A 21,380-nucleotide genomic window follows, 5' to 3' on the forward strand; every position below is an offset into this window, starting at 1 on the left:
AGCAGGGGTTAGAGTGGCAAAAAATATGTACATGCTGTTTGTGTGTGTGTTTTATAGATTAATGAATGTATTAAGTTGGCAGATCTGTTTGCAAGCAATGTAACTGTTTAATAGTCTAGTCATGGTGCTTTTTTTTTTTTTTTTTTATAACCATGATGAAGCTGTCTTGAAAAATACTCACTAAAGGAACAATTGAGTCAAAAACAATTGATTAGATTTAAAATTAGGTTTTTAATAATTGTCATAGAAACACAGATTGCAAACACAGATAAGAATGACTTGTCCTTTCTAGACTGTCCATTGTTTAACTTATTTCTCCTTCCTGATAACCTCATACTTGTTGCAACCAATCTTGCATTTATTAATTGTTTGAGTGTTTGCAACTTAGTGTCTACAACCGGTAGACAATTTTAGGTATCTACACGTCCCCCGTGAAGACATATTTTGTTTCAATATCCTTCAGGCGCCACCCTCTGCCTTCTAGTTTTAATTTAGAAAGTACACTCTTCTGTTTAAAGAGAAACTATAGTCACAAAACAACGTTAGCTTAATTAAGCAGTTTTGGTATAGATCATGCCCTTGCAGTATCACTGTTCAGTTCTCCACTATTTAGGAGTTAAAATGATACTATAGAGTCAGGAATACAAAGCTGTATTCCTTGCACTACAGCTCCCTCTGTCTGGTAGACAGCCACTGGAGGCAGACTTAGTGCTGCAATGTCAACATTGCACTTCCTATAAAGTGAGAGCTAATGTTTAAACTTTCTTTACTGCACATTCTGTTTAATTTAGAATTTCTTATAAACTGCTCTGTTAATAGCATTCTAGACCATGCAGGAGCCTCCTGTGTGTGAGTAAAGTTTAATTTACTGAGCAGGGCCACCTTCTGCCGGTGCTGATTCACCAGGATCAATCACGGTTTTTCTGTGGGCAAGAGACAATACCATCAGGACACTTGATAAAATACATTTAGCACACACCTCCAACAGACCCCTGCTGCTCTTATCAACCAACACAGGAAAAGCGTTTGACTGGGTGGATTGGGCATTTATGGTGGCAGTTCTGTGATGAATGGAATTTGGTCTAAGCTGCCTCAAAATTTTTAGGAGCAATTTATTCCTCCATTATGGTAAGGGTTCACATAAATGGGGCACTTATACCGGCAATGTCGATAACAAACGGCACAAGACAGGGATGCCAACTCTCCCCCCTCCTCTATGCTGACTCTTGAGCCACTGATAAATGTAGTCCACATGGACCCGGATATCCGGGGATACAACTTTGGGGGCGTGGAGCATAATGTATCAGCTTATGCCGATGACATGCTTTTTTTATGCCACACATCCCACCACCTCACTCACAGCTTTAATGGCCAATATGGTCACTTCTACAAACCTTAAGCTTAACATGCATAAGTCAGAGATTCTCAACATCACTGTACCCCAGATCTGCTCACATAATTTATTTACCAGTTTCCCAGTCCAATGGTGTTCTCAACAGATAAAGTACTTGGCTTGAAGTATTGCTGTCACAAAACCAGAGTATATGAAAATTCTGAGAACGGGCAAAAGCTTAGAGAAACTCAATAGCTTGCCCTTTAGTTAGCCTCCGTTCAGGTCTCAAAAAATTTTTTGCTCACTTGTGTCATTAAAGAAAACCTACACCATTTGCATATCAGACTAATCCAACCCATAAGGGCAGTCCAGATCTGAAATGCCTGACATGTACCAATACAACTTTCCCTCTATACTAACCCACTTACTAGTGAATTCTAGTATTGGAGTTATCCAATACTCTCTTGACTGGGTAGAACCAAAGTTTTAAAGATGAATTTGCTCCCAAGTGCTTTATATCAAGTCCTATCCAGATTCCTAAATAATTTTACAGTCTGTAATTCTGCGATTTGTCTGAAGGAGACGGTCTTCACGACTAACAACTATATCTTCTCAAATCAAGAGGAGGCCTCACTCTGCCCTCATTTAATAAGTATTATCAGTAATCCCATCTCCTGTGCTTTGTTGAGTGGCATGGCTTAGAACAAAAAAACACTGGTGCCCTTTGTAAAAAAAATGGGCCCTTTTAAAGGACTTGACTCATTAGTATGGTTGGAACGACAGGATATATAACACACTGCAACATTGTGTGTTTGGCACAGTGTACGCATTCACTGTGATCTCTTCTATCCTGAACCCGAAGACACCATTACTCCAAAAATCTGCAGAGACCACAAACCATTCAAGTTTTTCCACTACAGGTAGCTTACTCACTTTCTCCGCACCCAACCCAGGCCTCATCTGTTAAGCAAGGAACATCAAAGTTTGAATCTCTCTGTAAGGCAAGGAAGCATTAGGGTCCAAACTTATTGCATATCCTACTCTACCAAAAATTACTGATCAACGACCTGCCTCCACCGTGGTTCATGGGAGAGAGAGTTAGGGGTTTCCCTCACAGAGGAGCAATGGCAGAAAACTATGATTTATCCAGTCTTTCCCACAAACCCCTCCTAAATCGCCTAAAAGCAAACGCTCGTCCCCAACATTTAAATCCTACTCCCACCTTCTCTTCCTTGCCATCCTACAGCTCCTAGCAGCTGGTGATGTCTCTCCAAACCCTGGTCCCTCCGCTACTCAGCCACCTGGTACAAACACCAGAAACCACAACAACCTAATAACCATTCCATGTATTTCTCACTATAATTCCTCCTTTAACCCCTTAAGGACCAATCTTCTGGAATAAAAGGGAATCATGACATGTCACACATGTCACGTGTCCTTAAGGGGTGCTGCCCTCTGGAATGCACGCTCTGTGTGCAGCACTGTTAAATCAACTTCCATCCATGACCTATTTATCTCACACTCCCAAAACCTACTTGCACTAATGGAAACATGGCTCTCTCCCTCTGATACTGCTACCCCTGCCTCACTATCCTTTGGTGGTCTTCACTTTACCCACAATCCAAGACAAGCTGAGAGTAAAGGTATATATATATATATATATATATATATATATATATATAACACATATAACACTACCCTCACCTCTGCCTTGAATGCTGCAGCCCCACTCCAAACATGCTCCTTGAGGAGGACACGCCCCCAACCTTGGCATACTAAATGAACACGCTATCTGTAGAGTTGCTCCTGTTGTGCTGAACACTCCTGGAGGAAGTCCCGCACCCAGGCAGATTCATATTGCGTTCATACAGCGCAGCCCTTGCCCTCGCCAAACAGTCATACTTTTCCTCTCTCATTAGTTCATGCTCCCCCAATTCCAGACGTCTCTTTGACACCTTTAATTCTCTTCTCTGCCCTGCTGTGGCCCCCCCCCAAACTAAACTTACAACTGATAGCTTTGCATGCTATTTTACCGACAAGATTGAACAGCTAAGGAAATAATTCTCCCCTCCTTGCCATTCTCTTCCTCAACCACAAGTAGATCATGCCTTTCCTACCCTTCAGACTTTCTCTCCAGCTACTGAAAAAGAGGTGGCTGCACTTCTCCTTTCCTCTCGCCTCACCACTTTCCTGCTTGATCCTGTCCCATTTCACCTCATCAGATCTCTCTCCCCTTGTCTTGTGCCTTCCCTAACACATCTTCAACTGTTCTCTCTCTTCTGGCACTGTCCCTGCTGACCTTAAACATGCAACTGCAGTACCTATCCTGAAAAAAAATCTTTTGACCCATCCTCCCCCTCTAACTATCGTCCAATATCCCTGCTCCATTTTTCCTCAAAGCTTCTGGAAAGACTTGTCTTTACCCGTGTGTCATGCTTCCTCAATTCCAACTCTCTCCTTGACCCTCTTCAGTCTGGCTTTCGCCCTCTCCACTCTACTGAGACTTCTCTTATCCAAGTTACTAATTACATAATCTCAGCTAAATCCAAAGGCCACTACTCCATACTAATTCTTCTTGACCTCGTTGATCATGCTCTCCTCCTTCAAACTCTTCAGTCGCTTGATCTCTGTGACTCTGTCCTCTTATCTCTCCCAATGCTCATTCAGTGTCTCCTTTTCCAAGGATACCTCCTCCCCTCGTCCTGTCTTGGTTGGAGTTCCCCAAGGCTCTGTCCTTGGTCCCCTTCTATTTTCTCTATATACTGCCTCTCTTGGCAAACCTATTGCCTCTTTTGGATTCCACTACCACCTGTATGCTGATGACACCCAAAAATATATATTTCCTCCCTGGACCTCTCCCCTGCCATCCTGCAAAGTGTCACTGCTTGCCCTTCTTCCGTCTCTGACTGGATGTCCTCCCACTTTCTGAAACTCAATCTCTCTAAAACGGAACTTCTTGTCTTTCCTCCTCCTAATTCTCTTGCTCTCACTTCAAGTCAGTGATATCCACATAAGTCCATCCTTGCAAGCACGCTGTCTTGGCGTCATACTTGACTCTGGCCTCACCTTTGAGCCTCACATCCAGTTTGTTGCCAAATCCTGTAGATTCCAACTTAAAAACATAGCCCACAGACTGATTTTCCTCTCTAGTCAGTCCTCTCACACCTCACCCCTCTGCCAGTCCTTAGACTGGATTCCTGTATCCTATAGGAGTCAATTCAAAGTGCTAACCCATACATATAAAGCACTGAACAATTCTAGCCCCTCTTATATCTCTTCACAGATCCATAGGTATGCCCCTCCTCTCTGCCCATGACCACCTCCTGAACGCTGCTTGCACTCGTACGGCCAACTCACGCTTGCAGGACTTCTCGCGGGCAGCTCCCTTCCTATGGAATACCCTGCCTACCCCATCAGACTCTCCCCTAGTCTTCAATCCTTTAAGAAGTGCTTTAAAACCCATCTCTTTAGGAAAGCTTATGGCCTCCCAGAGTAACCTCTACCTTACATACCTGTCTCTTGCTCTCTCCTATAGGGCAGCACTCTACTCTCTCTTCCAGCTCTGCTTCACTCCCACCTTATTTGATAGATATTTCCTGTCCTAATGTGTCTTATACCACACCTCCTATAGACTGTAAGTTCGTTTGAGCAGGGTCCTCTTCAACCTATTGTTCCTGTAAGTTTTCTTGTAATTGTCCTATTTATAGTTACATCCCCCCTATCATAATATAGTAAAGCGCTACGGAATCTGTTGGCGCTATATAAATGGCAATAATAATAATAATAATGATAATAATGATAATTTTGGCACATTAGAACACCCTATGCTCCCGCTTAGGGTGTTCTAGTGATCCTAAGCAGATGGTACAGGTCCTCAGTCACAATACACACAATCTTCCTGGCTGTCTCCAGCACAAAATAGGACAAAATATGCTTCACCTACTATGGCCATGTTCAATCATTTTAGTATACTTTAAAGTGATCTGCAAATGCATTACAAAAATCACTGGGGATGAAGTCCCTTTCACACCAGACAAAGTACTACTGCAAAACACCACTATCTCTACCCACATATAAAAAGTCCCTTATGAACCTGCTCTTCTGACATCAAAATACCACTCCAGGAGTCCAACAGGGGATGCAGAGGGTAGAGAAAATACACACAATGCTTGCTCTGGCTTCCCTGCCCACTGACAAATACATGACCACATGGTCTTCCTGGATTCAATACGTCTCAATAAACTGAATGACATGATGAACTGACTTATGGATTCCATTAGAACCAAATATACCCCTAACCCTATAAATCTCCCCTCCCCCTCCTTTTATCTTTTATTTTTCTTCCTTCTATCTTCTTTCTTCTCTCTCACATTCTAGATCTCCTCTCTCTATTCTCTAATTTTTCTCTGAGGTGGTGTCAGGATCCTTTCCTGACAACCAAGAATTATGTTTCTTTTCTGTTTCTTTAAATCAAGTACCAGTTTGCTCCACTAATGGTCTCCCTAGCCACTAGTCTTACCAAAGTTTTTATCACCTGCCTAACATGATCATTTCAAACTACAAATTGCCTTTACATTGATTGATGTTTGTGTTCTGATCCTGGCTCCTACTGCAAAAACCTGGTATATCCTGGATTTCATTCAAACAACCTGCTTACTATACATACGCTTGGAGAGAACCTGCTTACTAGGCATACGCTTGGAGAGAACCTGCTTACTATCCAAATGCTTGGAGAAAACCTAATTTGCAATACCAACCTGCTTAATTCAGCACTGCACTGGACTTTAATTAATTATTTGTATTGTAGCTACCTACAGTTCTCCTACCTTGGATTTACAAACATTCCTGATAATTCTATCTATCCTGAGAGACCTGTTACTGCAGTACGACCTCTAAACCAAAGAGGCTTAACAACTAAACATCCAACCTGTATTACTTAAACTTTATAATTCTGTTTGATTGTATTTTGTTTTTCCTGTAAGCTATAATTTCATTTATAGGTTTTCCTTCCCTTGTTTTACCTATATTCTCTTATAGGTTTCCTTGTTTATTAAATGGGAAGGCTTGGCCTACAGGTGTGGGAGGGGCATGGTCCCCTATTTAAGACCACTACTCACCTCCACCTGTCCCATTCGTTCCTTACCGTTTCTTGACCCCACCCTCCTCTCCCTTTAATACCTTTCTTTTACTCCTTACTGGGTGGGCCCTCTTTATTTACAGGCCTACTGCCACATCGGTTCTGGCACACCTCAACCGACTTGCCCTCTTCTTACACTTTCATACTCTCCTTACTCTTTTACCTCGGCTCTTATGCCCCTATCACAATTACCGGTTTAGGGCTTGTTGCCTAACTCCTGATTTCTGCTTTCACTCAATATATTTACCTATAATTTCACTTATATGTTTTCCTTCCTTCTTCTGTCTATAACTTCATTTATAGGTTTTACTACTAGTTTATATCCTGTCTGGGGCTTATTGTATAAACCTATTTCATAGCCCTAGTTATACTCACCTGTAACTTCTTTTATAGGTTCTGAATGTTCCCTCTGTCCTATAACTTCATTTATAGGCTTTATTTCATATCTTACCTGTTTTAGGCATATTTCCTTTCCCTCTATTTTGTATTCTCCTTTTTGCTTTTCAATTCCCCAATCAGTCCGGCTACGCTTATTCTTTCAATTAAAACATGTCTAAGAAATCTAATAAAGAACCGAAAGTTGATCCCAGTTTCAGTCTCATATCTAACCTGCTCAGAAGCATGACAGGTGGGGGCATTCCTGCATTGCTTATGATATGGTATACAGCACACCTGAGATATGATATACCCTTGAGATTGATAGTTTGTATAGCATGCTGTCTGCATGCTCAGCCCAGATTATTATTTTCTTTTACTGAACACTTGTACATTACTTATGTAACTCTGTATACTACTGCATCAAACTCTTACAAATAAAGATTTGCAAAAGAAAAACATCTACAAAGCAGGAGAAAAAAACATCTAATGTAAGTTAACATCTGATTAAAAATTTAAAAAAAATTTTTCATGCAGGCTGTGTGAATCACCACGAGGGGAAGTTTGGCTGGGGCAACATGGACAGAAACAAAAGTGTTGTAAATTCATAAATAGCAGAGGAATAAGTAATGAGGCTGCAGAGGCATGATCTATACACCAAAACTGCTTCATTAAGCTAAATATGTATTGATGTCTAGAGTATTTCTTTAACCCCTTAAGGACCAAACTTCTGGAATAAAAGGGAATCATGACATGTCATACATGTCATGTCTCCTTAATGGGTTAAATGTGTTACATATGTTAATATTAATAACACCGTTCTCCCCTTAAGGTTAATTTCAATTTTTGAGAACCGTTTTACATTTCTTTTTAAATCTGTAGTTTTGCAGCTTCTCCAGCAATGTGTTATCACTATTCTCTCTCTTTGAAGATATTTAGAACACCTCATCTATTCATAAAAGATAAGTCAGTAAGGGCTTATACAGGTTGTGGTAACTGTCCTTATATGAAAAAAGTGCAGCTGGATGGATGTTCTGTGACCTAAAAGGTATAATCTGATATATGGAATGTTATACTGTCTGGATTAATTGTCAAAACAGTGCTACAAGCCTAACCCCTAATCAGCCTCTAAAAAAATAGAATTTCTTAGCTTTATTTATGATGGACTTCTCAGACTGCTATAAAACAGCTTTGATTCTCAAGCTTTTTTCCTGACCTGTTGACGTGGACTCAAAGACATTCCTTTTATCATGTTCATCTGAAGGATTTAATAAAACATGAAATATACTGCTGATAGATCTCTGACTACTTACAGAAATATAGCACCCTAAATATTTATACAGGTAGTAGAGGAGAAGGATTCACAGAGTAAAAGGTCAACACCCAAGTCTCTTTGACACACTTTTATGCCATTGGAATAAATAAGATGACTTTTGGGTTTAACAGTCAGTAAATCTGTTTCAGGTCTTGCAATGGGTGTTTCTGCTTCTTCTGCCTGACCAAGTTTATTTTCTAACCTTGTGTAGTCAGTCGTATATTATCTATCTGAATATGCAAAAATATCCGCTGGCGTCAGCCATTTTGCAGGGTCTTACATAGAACACTGTTCTGCAGCAGCATATAGCAGTGACATGTCTCGTGGCAGCCTAGCATGCTAGGAATTATAGTAAGAATATGTCAGCACCATTAAATCACATGTCCGCTTGAATTAATTGAGTAGGTAATAGCTGAAAATGAGTCATTAAAATGTTACTGCCAGTCTGAGCCTGAGGCCTACCTGAAGCCTTTGAGGGAGCCTGCACTTGAGTTACCCACTCCGTCCAACCCAGCCCCAGCAGAGGTCGCCAGCCAGCAGAGACAGCATGAAGCAGAAATCCTAGACGAAAGATGTCTTTTTGCCAAATTTCAGCATACGTGTTCGTCCATGAGGCCTGAAACATACAAGGAAATATGACATTTTAATGTTACAACATCTACCAGGCAACAGGAGTACTATTTATTAAAAAGAGCACATTTGGAGAAATTCACATTTACGGATCTTGCTTTTACTTTTTTTTTTTTTACTTTTAATTCTATTCGCTGAGCAAATCCGCATTTTACTTTCGAGTCAGTCACCTTGACTCCATTTGTAACTGTATTCTAGTTTGCTAAGAAACATGAAACAGCCAATCAGACTGCAACATCGATTTCAACAGTGTATTTTTTTAAATCTAAAATTGTTGCACCCATCTTTATTGATTTATTTATTTCTAGAAACGAATATCATGGATGTAAAAGTAAATTAAACATCATACAAGTTCTATGTGCGTTTCATAATGTTTTTCAGTAGTGTTATCTACAGAGAAGTCATGTTTCCCCTTCAAATAATTTACTTAATTTTTTTTAACATTGTACCTGCTGGCAGGATTTGTTTGTTAAAAGAAAACCAACCGGGGGGCGGAGCTTGCATGCAGACCTGATAAGACGCCATTTTCCTGACCTCCTCCCGAGTCACCCTCAATCCGTTAAATCCAGCCAAAAATACTAACAATCCACCTTGCAATCCTACTCACCCTGATCCAGCAAGTTGTGCTGAGCCGGCTGATGCCTTTTTTTCAGCCGCAGAGGCTACCTAAGCGGCGCCGCCGAGTTGAGGCCTACCGACCGCTGACGACCACAGACCTCGAGTCACTCCTGTGGAGAAACTTCTCAGACCAGCCAGGAGCAGAGCCGCTGTCACACGACCCGACCATGGGCCGCAGATCGCAGAAGTCGGCTACCGGGCCCGCCAACAGAGACATCGGGGCCATGCTCCAAAGACCGGCACGACCCGAACCTCCTCTGCCACCGGAAGAATCCCAAAGTGAGGCCGAATCTGAACCGGAGAGGCCGGAGAGGCCGGAGAGGCCGGAACGAAGGCAAACAGAGGTACTACCAAACATAGTGACAACAGCGCCCCTAAATATAGCCACCGAAGATGACTCTGCCCCGACCACAAAGGGGGACCTAAAATTACTCCTTGCCAGTATCCACAAACTACTGGACGCAGATTCCGCAAAGCTCAAATCTGAGATGCGAGAGATCAGGGAGACAGTGGGAGCAGTCACCGACAACGTACAAGACGCACACACTAAGATCGCTGCAGTACAGGACACAATACTCCAACTCCAACGGAACCAAACACTCCTAATGGGGAAACTTGCAGTCATGGAGGACCGACACCGCCGAACCCACATAAAAATCAGGGGGATCCCGGCCGCGATATCGGCAGAGGAACTACCCCACTATATAAGGCGCCTCCTCACGACTATACTGCCCCCAGCAGTGGCCCGCAAAATGAACGCTGAAAGTATATATCGTCTCCCCTCGACAAACAACACGAAATCCAACCTCGCCAGAGACGTTATTTTAAGATGCCACACCGTCCAGGACAAAATACATATTCTGCAAGCTGTTAAAGGCAAGACACCAATTACCTTTGAGGACTCCACCTTACTATTCTTTCAAGACTTGTCAAGGGCTACCTTATTGTGGAGGAAGTCATGCGGACCCGTTACTACCCAGCTACGCTCGGCAGGCCTGCCGTATAGATGGGGAGCGGACAATTCCATAGTAGTCACACAAGCCGGTGCCGTACATGCCTTGCACACCATGGAAGAAGCAGCACCATTTCTACGAAAACTGGGCATATCAGCCGTACCGGTGACACCAGAACAACCAGCAAGATCCTGGGACCTGAACACAGTTATACCCTTCATCCCGCGCTCCCAAGCTGTACCACCACCTGTTACATAGGACGCTATGATGAGTAACGGTACTGATCAGGAGCTGATGCGGACATTAGTGACGAAGAAGGGACTTTCGATTAAGATCACTTAACCTTATCACTTTTCGTTTAAAATGTTATTTACCTACATTTATGTTTATTTGTATATATGCTTATCCGGCACCCGCTACCCCACCATTCACCTGACGACCCCATGTAATACTTAACCGCACCACTAGTACGGGGTGAGGCTCCCTGACATACACCTCAATACAGGAGGTTCAACCAAGCAGACCTACTTGACCCATGGTAGGTTCCCACGAATCACATGACGTCTTACTACCCCCCCCCCCCCATGTCCTCCTCCAGGTCAGGGGCCCAACACCCGCCCGCACCGACACCAACAAGCTAACACACGACCGGACTAACACGAACCCAGCGACCTACACGAAACACTGACCGAGACTCAACGAGATACGGGCGACAGCTGTAACCGAGCCTGACACGCCACATATAGTTGGGTCACTGATAACCAGCCTGAATCCAACTATACGGATACACCCCCAACTGACCCAAGACCCCCAGCACACCACAGCGTAACCAATTTATGACCATCACCAGGTGGCACCACCGACAGGCTAAACCCTTGACACCAAAGGTAACTGTGGACCTAACCAAACTGTATGCCAACATGACATCTTAAACAAAAAATAGTGTTGACGACAACCACAGCAAAGCGGACTACAGCCTTGAACCGCATGTAACACAGAATACCTGTCTCACCTTGAATACGCATAATATGTAACGCTTCCCTTGCTTATGAGATAGTATGATCTGTATTGATGTTGATTTACACCTGCCGTTGTGACAGGGCAAACTTGTATGTTAAACTACAACACTGACAAAATAAAGAATTAAAAAAAAAAAAAAGAAAACCAACCGCGCACCTTTAATATAAAAATAAACTTTATTACACATCATGAATAGAACTAAAAAAATCATATCTCTCTCTCTCTCCCTCTCTCTCTCTCTCCACCATACATCTTGAATTCATAAGCCAATTGTATCTTCTAAGCACAAAGCTGTATCAATGCAAATTGCTCTGTATACATTGTATGGAAATTACTGTTACAATGTTGCTTGATAATATATATAAAGAGGAAAGACACAAGACAAAAAAGTCACTGTACTAAAGTGTTATTATTACCTTATAGAGACTCTTTGTCACATGAGAGGCATACACCAAAATCACCCAATGTACTGGCAACAAGGGCCTTTTTAAAGGGTCAGGTCACTGGATGAGTGGCTTTGCCAGCTTTTTAGCACCCTTTTCTATTTTATTCCATACTGTACTTGTTCTATGCCACTACTCATATTAATTAGTATTTGTTTGTTACCTGAAAATTTATTGCCCAAACAAGTCATTATTTCTTAAGCCTCGATGTTGTATATTAACTGGGGTTCATTTTGTTTGACTTACACTTGGTGGGATTTGGTTTACTCAGAGTGAATTTCATTCAAAATTAAACATCTATATCTTTTATGGAAGGGGATCTAGGAGTGCCAGAAGAGAGGGCGGGACTCTAGGCACCCAATGAACGCAGCTAGGTATCAAACTATTTAGAAACAATTTGACTGTTTACCACAGGATGGCGCTGGGGACTACAAGTATCATCAACAAAACAGTGGGCTGTAGAGGTTATGGTTCTTAGATTACCTCTTTAACCGAAATAAATTAAATGTCATTGCTCATTTGGAATCACACCGTCATTCAGCCCTAATATTACACAGTGGAATGCAGTGAGCTAATCAGCTCAACTCAGGAATCTTTAGGGACTGATTGGAACACAGGATATTAACAGATTTTATTTTTAATTGCAAATTGTCTCTAAGGCCATCCCAAGGAAACTACAGTGACAGTAAAATGCAGCTGGATTAACTAAAGAACAAATAGAAATCAGATTAATACATTGGAAAAACAGTTTTATGCAAAGGCATTTGCATTGGTCAAAACCCACTTTAACTAAGCGTTATAATCTACTTTGTGGAAATAACATTTCAAAGTTTCTGCTCTTATCAATGACAACCTCATCTGTCCTTGATGTATGTTTTACATTTTATATATATATATATATATATATATATATATATATATATATTATTTTTATTTATATTTTTATATATATATATTTATTAATTTAGGGGACATTTTTTTTAATGAAAGCAAAATGCATTGATTTATTGTAAAAGACTAACCGTCCACCACCAAGTTGGTTGGTGCATCTGAGCCAACCCAAAATATTGCAGCTGAAATAATTCCTAGAAAACTACAACTCGGCCAAAAGGAATTAAAGGTAGAGTCTAAGCACCAAAATCACTTAAAAGGACAGTATAGGCACCCAGACCACTTCAAGTTATTGAAGTGGTCTGGGTGCAGTGTCCCTGTAACCCTTGTCACCTAATGTCCCTGTCACCCTGTCAGAGAAACAGCAATGTTTATATCGCAGAATTAAGGCAGCCTCTAGTGGCTGTCTACACAAAAGCCACTAGAGACACTTCCTGCTGTTTCACAGAGTTTGATGTCCAGCGTCCTCAAAATCCCCATAGGAAACCATGAATTTAATGTTTTCCTATATGAAAGGCCTAATGCGCGCACTGCGCCCACTGTGCACATGCAATGTGTAGAAAGGCTGCATTTGATTCCTGCACATCCCAGGAGGGAATAGTAACACCATAAGCTTATACTACCAGAGCAAGTAATTGCTCTGAAAATTGTTAGTAGGGTACCTTCTTGTTTTCACATCTCACATTACTTACAATATACTGTGCCATTGGCTATTTTTCCTTTGTTTTCTCTTTACATGGTTGTTGAGAATTGGATGCCTAATACAAGGAATACCCATATATCCTATGGCAAGTGATTATACCGCTCCACGCGCTAAGCAGCAGAGCTCTTAGTAGCTCTAAAGTGTGTGAGTTAGTCTTTCATTGGGTTTAAAACATTTTTTAAAACTTATGTGATATATTGCACTATTATATTTTCCTGTTTTGTTTTGAGGTTATCATATATCAACACAATATTGGACCTCCCAAAGTGTATGTATATATACTGTTTTGCTATGTACGTCTTTAATCTTTGGCGTGGTATACCACACCTTTTTCTTTCACGCTTTGTGTTTTAGCAAGGGTTGGGAATACTTGCTGGTTCACTGCTGCCTTCTACCCTATTATTTTAGTGAGCGTCTGTTCATTGTTGTTTTGTGTATATTGTGAAACCCATAGAAAGTATGTGCTTGGACACCCATAGAAAGTCTGTGCTTGGAAACTCATAGAAAGTCTGTGCTTGGACACCCATAGAAAGTCTGTGCTTGGACACCGAAAGAAAGTCTGTGCTTGGACACCCATAGAAAGTCTGTGCTTGTAGAGAAAAGATTGTAGTAGCTGCATGTACTAGATCTGAGACTGTTCCAAGTCAAGTTTTTATATAGCCCTATATAAAACTGGCAAAACAAATTGCATGCATATTATTCTTTTGGGGCTATATCTGAATTATATTAATTTATTTACTGATTTATTTAATTGGAGACTAAAAGGGACCAGTCATTTTCCATAATGCATACAAAATGACACAACTCCAGCCAAAGTAGACAATCTTCACAAGCATTGTGCATCAATGAACTGGCTCAGTTTGTTTGATGCATATTTCTATTTAATTTGTATCTTCCCAGAAGCAGCTTCCAAGATAGAAAAACACGCAGTGAGTATCTGTGAGTACATTTACAAATGTACAATTTTCAATCTACACTGCTAGTGATGAATACATTTCAGATGTAAAACAAACTGGTAGGAACGCACACCTTTTAACATGCAATTTTATATTTAATTGCTGGATGTTCCCTTGGTAAAGATGTTGTTAAAACATTGGGGGATTTTGGTGTGGTCCTTGCTTTATTATACTGTATGTAAATTGATCAGTCACAACATCAAAACCACCTGCTTATACCGTGTAGGCCCCTCTCGTGTTCCAAAATAGCTCATATGTGCCGTGGCAAAGACTCCACCAGATCTGCGAGATGGGGCCTCCATGGATCGGATTTGCTGTGCCAGCACATCTCATAGATGCTCAATTGATTGGAGAACTGGGAAATTTAAAGGCCAAGGCAACACCTTGAACTCTTTGTCATGTTCCTCAAACCATTCCTGAACATTTTTTACAGTGTGGCAGGGTGGATAATCTTGCTGAAAGAAGCCACTGCCATCAAGGAACGTCACTGCCATGAAGGGATGTACATGGTCTGCAACAATCTCTATGTAGGTGTTTGTGTCAAAGTAACATCCACATGAATGTCAAGACCCAAGGTTTCCCAGTAAAAATGTGCCCAGAGCATTACATTGCCCTCTTCCCATACCGCATCATCCTGCTGCCATCATTATCTTCAACAGGTAAATGACATGCACACACCAGGCCATCCACCTGATCTAAAAAAAAAAACATGATTCATCAGACCAGGCAACCTTCTTCCATTGCTCCATGATCCAGTTCTGATGCTCAAATTCTCATTGAATACATTTTTGGCAGTGGACAGGAGTCACCATGGGCACTTTAAATGTTCTGAAGTTATGCCGCCCCATAAATAGCAAACTACAATGCTCTGCGTGTTCTGACACCTTTCTATCATGGCATGCATTACGTTTTTTTTCAGCAGTTTAAGCTACAGTAGGTCTTCTGTGTGATCGGACCTTCACTCCACATGTGCATCAATGACCAGCCTGTGATCCTGATGCCGGTTCACTGATTGTCCACCACTGCACCACTTTTGGTAGGTTCTAACCACTTCATATCGGGACCACCCCACAAGACTTGACATTTTGAAGATGCACTGACCCAGTTGTGTAGCCATCAATATCTTGCCCTTGTCAAAGTATTTCCGCTTGCCCATTTTTCTGCTTCCAGCACATGAAATTCAAGAACTGACTGTTCACTTGCTGCCTTATATATGCTACCCTTTGACAGATGCCATTGTAACAATAATAGAAATGTTATTCACTTCACCCATCAGAGGTTTTAATGTTGTGGCTGATCAGTGTATGTAATAAAGTGATTCAGATGTATTTACATTTACAAGATGTTAAAATCTTAGCATCTTGCTTCCTTATATTTCTCTTTTTTAAACATCCACGAGTTTATTTTTATAATTATTTTGTGCACAAATAAATGCAGTATTTTATATATCAATTGTTAAAATCATCTTTTATATCAATTGTAAAAATGTCCTCTGCATGAAAACAAATGACTGTATATAAACTTTGTGTCTTCTTTATTAATTTACACATTTTTAATATTGGTTGGAACATCCCTCCCCCGCCACCTCCCATTTGCCACTTAGAACACACTGAATTCAATTTACACTGAAAATCTGGTCAACCACATACCAAAGATGTCTTTACATTTGACATCAGGTGAATGTGATGACCACGATATCAAGGCAAGGTCCCCATGACGTATTATTGGGTCCAAATGTCACATGATCATGATCAGGTCACAGACAATTGATTACTGAAGCAAACATGCTCTTCTTGCCACAATGGAGTTTCCTTTGGCACATGGAAGAGTGCAATAATGGTAGTTTTCAGAATTGCTTTTTACTGCATATTATATTAAAATATCAGTGAGCTAATTGTACAAATGAAGAATGCATAATAAATTATTTGGGTCCCTCACATAAAAAGTTAAGAACCATTGTATTCAAGGATAAGTAGACTGTGGCTATAAAGGGGGACATGGGCAATACTGAGAAGGGCAATCCATAAATTATGGCAAGTAAATAATACGAGTCTGGCTTTAAGGAGCATCAAATATGGATTGTAAGCTTTTAAACTGAAGATTTAAAACTACAAACAGAACCAATTCCAATTTCCTTACACATACATATACACGCCACAAATTCCCTTTCTACCCATATGCACACATAACCACTTCCCTTTCTATTCACAGACACCTCAATTCTCTACATATGAACAAACACCATTCCCCATGCCCACACATAAACACAGTACCAGTTCTGTATACACCTACACACAAACACACACATTAACCATTGATACCACTGACGCCATGTTCATGAATTTTTCAAATGCGAAATAGAACCATCCCCATTCTGTCTAATACAGTTATAAAAATGATTGGTCTTACTAAAAAATTCAGTTATATTATGTTACACCGAAACACTTTGACTCACACTGTCACGCCATAAAATGCTCTGATAAAATCTTTAATGTATCCAATTTCATGTCTTTTCCAGTAGAACATATTACATGTGGCTAGGATCAATACTTCCTGCTCTGTTTATCTTGTTAAACCTATCAGCTTTCTGTGGCAACTTAAATTCCCATATTACATGGAATCTTCAGACTGCTCATCAATGATACCAAAATATACTCATTATGGTCAAAACCGGCTGCATTTACCAAAATACTCAGGCTGCACTAAACAGTCCCTCTAAGCACCATAGCCACTTTAATCAAGTGCAAAGACCTTGTCCCTGAAGCCTTTCTTTTTAAAAATGTTGAATACTGGAAATAAATCATTTTTGTTGTTCTGTGTGAAGATCCACCTTTGTAGACTGTCAGACAACAGGAATACTCTCTTTCTGAAGGTAGCATTAATTGTGTGCAACGTTTCACTACACATAGTACTCACAGCGTCAGCGTGCTATCCCCAGATGCATTGAACAAGCTGCCCGTAGCTCGGTAGGATATACACAGTGTCAAAGCTCTCACTTCTCGATTCTCAGACAGTTAAACACTCTGACTAGCTGATAAAGAAAAAAAACTAAACCGGTTATAGTTTTTGACCTCTGGCCTTAAAACATAGGTCCCATCAAACTGAGTACAATAAGTGATACAACTCCTACCATCAACCAAATACAGGAAGGTGTATTGAACACCAACCAAATCAGTGGAGCGCACGAGGTGTACTGAAATGAACACCTACCCTAAGTCAGGGACAAGGAAATCTAGCTGGGAAATAGGAGAACAAAAACAAAGGTCAATAGTGTAAAATCGTAGGGTATTTGAGTATACGAATAGTATACAATGGTCTGGCTGAGGATGGTGAGAGTTAAAATAGGCATCTGATATAATGAGTGTGAAGAAAATTGACTTTATTTCGTCATTTTCTCCTTATTCGTGTGTTTTCTCCATTTGCTGTATAAATCTGGGTTATTAGTTCGGCAGTTTGAAACTACCGAACACCGACCACCCTCCTGGCTTGTTAAGTTCAAAAGCACCGTTGATGAAGTGTTCCCTGGGTGGCTGCTGTTCATTTAGCCGAAGGCCACGTGGAAAAGAAAACGGCGGCCATCTTGTTCGCACGAGGGGAGTCAGCGGGACTTGGTCGTCGAGTGTCTGGAACTAAAATCGGACACTCGACCTCACGAACCACCGCTGAAACTACCGAACACAGGCTTCTCCCACATACCGAACAGCCAGAAGAGCAGCATTCGGTAGTTATGTTCGTGCAGACAAGGGGAACAATCGCTGCTATGAGCCAGGAGGATCTATTCGGTATGTTGCTCGCTTTTCACCTTTTCCCTCATTGACCGACCGCACACGCTGAATTCGTGGAACTGTTTTGGGCAGGAGCCTCGTGTGTGGTCGGTAAAACATGACTTCCACACTTTTCAAGAACACCTGAACAGATCTGGGTAAAATTTGGATATGTTTGTCCCCCAGATCGGGGCTATGAGGGGATATGTATTTTGTGGGGATACCTTGTGAGGAAAGGGGTGTTCTAACTTTTGGGGAAATTGTGTGCCCTTTGCCTGGAGATAATTGATTTATTCCTTAACTTATCTCAATATCTCCCAGGCAGAGGGAAGGCGTGTATTAGTGAAATACTGTATAATGATTGGTTAATGTATTTGTTTGCTATGGGAGGTCCTCTTGCCGGAGGACTTCTCATAAAAGCCAGCCTGTTTTCAATGAAGATCATTTCTGTTACACCCTTCATGAAGTCTAGGCTCATGTTTGGGGGATATTCTATTTGCTGGGAAGAATCGTCTTGGAAGCTGTTTTCATCTCTACTATTCCTCTACTCTCTGCTGCAGCTATAATCACTTATGCTCAGCTGTTGGGAAAGGAATAGGAGGCCGCAGGACCATAACCACTGTAGGTCTTAACAATACCAATTTCGGGTTATACCGTTTGGGATGAAGAATGCCCCCGCTACGTTTCAAAGGATGGCGGACCAGCTTCTGGAAGTAATGCAGGACTTTGCATGTGCCTATTTGGATGACATTGCTATCTACAGTGGCACATGGGAAGCTCACCTTATGCACTTGGCCTCGGTATTTAGCAAGTTACAAGAAGCCGGCCTTACCCTGAAACCCGAGAAATGCCATGTGGGAATGGCAGAGGTCCAGTACTTAGGGCATAGAGTAGGGTCTGGTAAGCAGCGTCCCGAGCCAGCCAAGGTAGAGGACATAGCCAATTGGCCCCAGCCCCGCACTAAGACGCAGGTATTGGCCTTCCTAGGCACAGCAGGGTATTACCGCAAGTTCGTCCCTGAGTATAGCACCCTAGCGAAACCCCTCACCGACCTAACCAAAAAGTCCCTACCCAAGCAGATAACGTGGTCCCCGGAGTGTGCAACAGCATTTCAGAGCCTTAAAACGGCTTTAAGTGAAGCTCCAGTATTGGCGGCCCCAGACCCTAATAAGACATTTCTCGTCCATACAGATGCCTCTATGTTTTGGCTGGGAGCCGTGCAGAGCCAAGTGGGGGTAGATGGCATGGAACACCCAGTGGCATACCTCAGCCGTAAGTTACTACCTCGGGAGGTCAGCTATGCCACCGTGGAAAAAGAATGCCTGGCGCTAGTATGGGCCTTAAAGAAACTCCAATCGTACCTTTATGCCCGTGCTTTTACCCTTCTTACTGACCACAACCCCCTCATTTGGCTCAACCGAGTATCTGGACACAACCCCCGGTTGCTGCGCTGGAGTTTAGCGCTGCAGCCCTATAATTTTACACTAACGCACCGCCCGGGCAAACAGAACGGTAATGCGGATGGGCTTTCTCGCCAGACTGACTTGGATGTTTAAGTATACTACCCGGACATCCCCTAGCCAACCCGGCAGGGTCTAGGCGGGTATGCCGACCCATGGAACTAAGGGGGAGTATTGTGAAACTACCGAACACCGACCACCCTCCTGGCTTGTTAAGTTGAAAAGCACAGTCGATTAAGTGTTCCCTGGGTGGCCGCTGTTCGTATAGCTGAACGCCACGTGGAAAAGAAAACGGCGGCCATCTTGTTCGCACGAGGGGAGTCAGCGGGACTTTGTCGTTGAGTGTCTGGAACTAAAATCGGACACTCGACCTCACGAACCACCGCTGAAACTACCGAACACCAGAAGAGCGGCATTCGGTAGTTATGTTCGTGCAGACAAGGGGAACAATCGCTGCTATGAGCCAGGAGGATCTATTCGGTATTTTTCTCGCTTTTCACCTTTTTCCTCATTGACCGACCGCACACGCTGAATTCGTGGAACTGTTTTGGGCAGGAGCCTCGTGTGTGGTCGGTAAAACATGACTTCCACATTTTTCAAGAACCCCTGAACAGATCTGGGTGAAATTTGGATATGTTTGTCCCCCAGATCGGGGCTATCAGGTGATATGTATGTATGTTTGTGGGGATACCTTGTGGGGAAAGGGGTGTTCTAACTTTTGGGGAAATTGTGTGCCCTTTGCCTGGAGTTAATTGATTTATTCCTTAACTTATCTCAATATCTCCCAGGCAGAGGGAAGGCGTGTATTAGTGAAACACTGTATAATGATTGGTTGATGTATTTGTTTGCTATGGGAGGTCCTCTTGCAGGAGGAGTTCTCACAAAAGCCAGCCTGTTTTCAATAAAGATCATTCCTGTTACACCCTTCATGAAGTCTAGGCTCATGTTTGGGGGATATTCTATTTGCTGGGAAGAATCGTCTTGGAAGCTGTATTCATCTCTACTATTCTTCTACTCCCTGCTGCAGCTATAATCACTTATGCTCAGCTGTTGGGAAAGGAATAGAAGCCCGTGGTACCATAACCACTGTCGGTCTTACCAATGAGACAGTGAAGTAATATGCTAAACAGCTTTTCTGGAATACTGGCTGAACCAGATATGAATTTTAATGACACATTTTTAATTTTAATTTTAATGACACATACATGTTAACTCTAATTTTAATTACACATACATGTTAAAAATGGAACCCGATCTAACATGTTCCTAAAGTATGAGAAGTATGAAAAGCTTTGGACTAGAGATGTGTTCTCAATGCTTCTTTGTGAATAGCATTTGATTAAGAAAGTACGTGTGCGCAAAAAGCGGGTGCATTTTCACTAATAAAAGGTAAGGTTTTTTTTACATAGGAAATATTTGTACAGGTGTTATTAAATGATGACATGATACATTCATAATATATGCATTTGTAGGCATAGGTAGAGTTTCCATCTAACATCTAGGGAAAATATAGTCCATACCTCTATACCTTCACTCATTTGGTGTTCAGATAGGAGGAAGTGTGTGATGTGTATCGTGGTTCGTATATGTGTGTATCTATGATATGTAAAAAGTGCCAGATCTTTTCATGATTTTACCTTTCTTGCATTTTGATCTTTGAGAAGATTTACATTAAAGCAGAAGGTGATCTTTCAGCTCTGAAGAGGTGTATGGCTCAAAGAAGTCCATGTATAGTTAAACATAACCAAGGTTGAAACTACCCTAAAATCACCAATCCTTTTT

At 41.7% G+C, this 21,380-nt stretch overlaps 1 protein-coding gene across 1 annotated transcript in view; it reads right to left on the minus strand.

Annotated features, from left to right (window-relative positions):
* LOC134568265 (G-protein coupled receptor 22-like) overlaps window positions 1-21,380 on the minus strand; it is a 322,348-nt gene that overhangs the window by 74,102 nt on the left and 226,866 nt on the right. Inside the window, exon 2 of the mRNA XM_063426711.1 lies at window positions 8,623-8,776. The gene's annotated coding sequence lies outside the window, so the exon portion shown is untranslated. The remainder of the gene's footprint in view (window positions 1-8,622; window positions 8,777-21,380) is intronic.

This window comes from Pelobates fuscus, chromosome 7 (assembly GCF_036172605.1).
Source record: "Pelobates fuscus isolate aPelFus1 chromosome 7, aPelFus1.pri, whole genome shotgun sequence".
In the NCBI taxonomy this organism is placed as follows: Eukaryota; Metazoa; Chordata; class Amphibia; order Anura; family Pelobatidae; genus Pelobates; species Pelobates fuscus.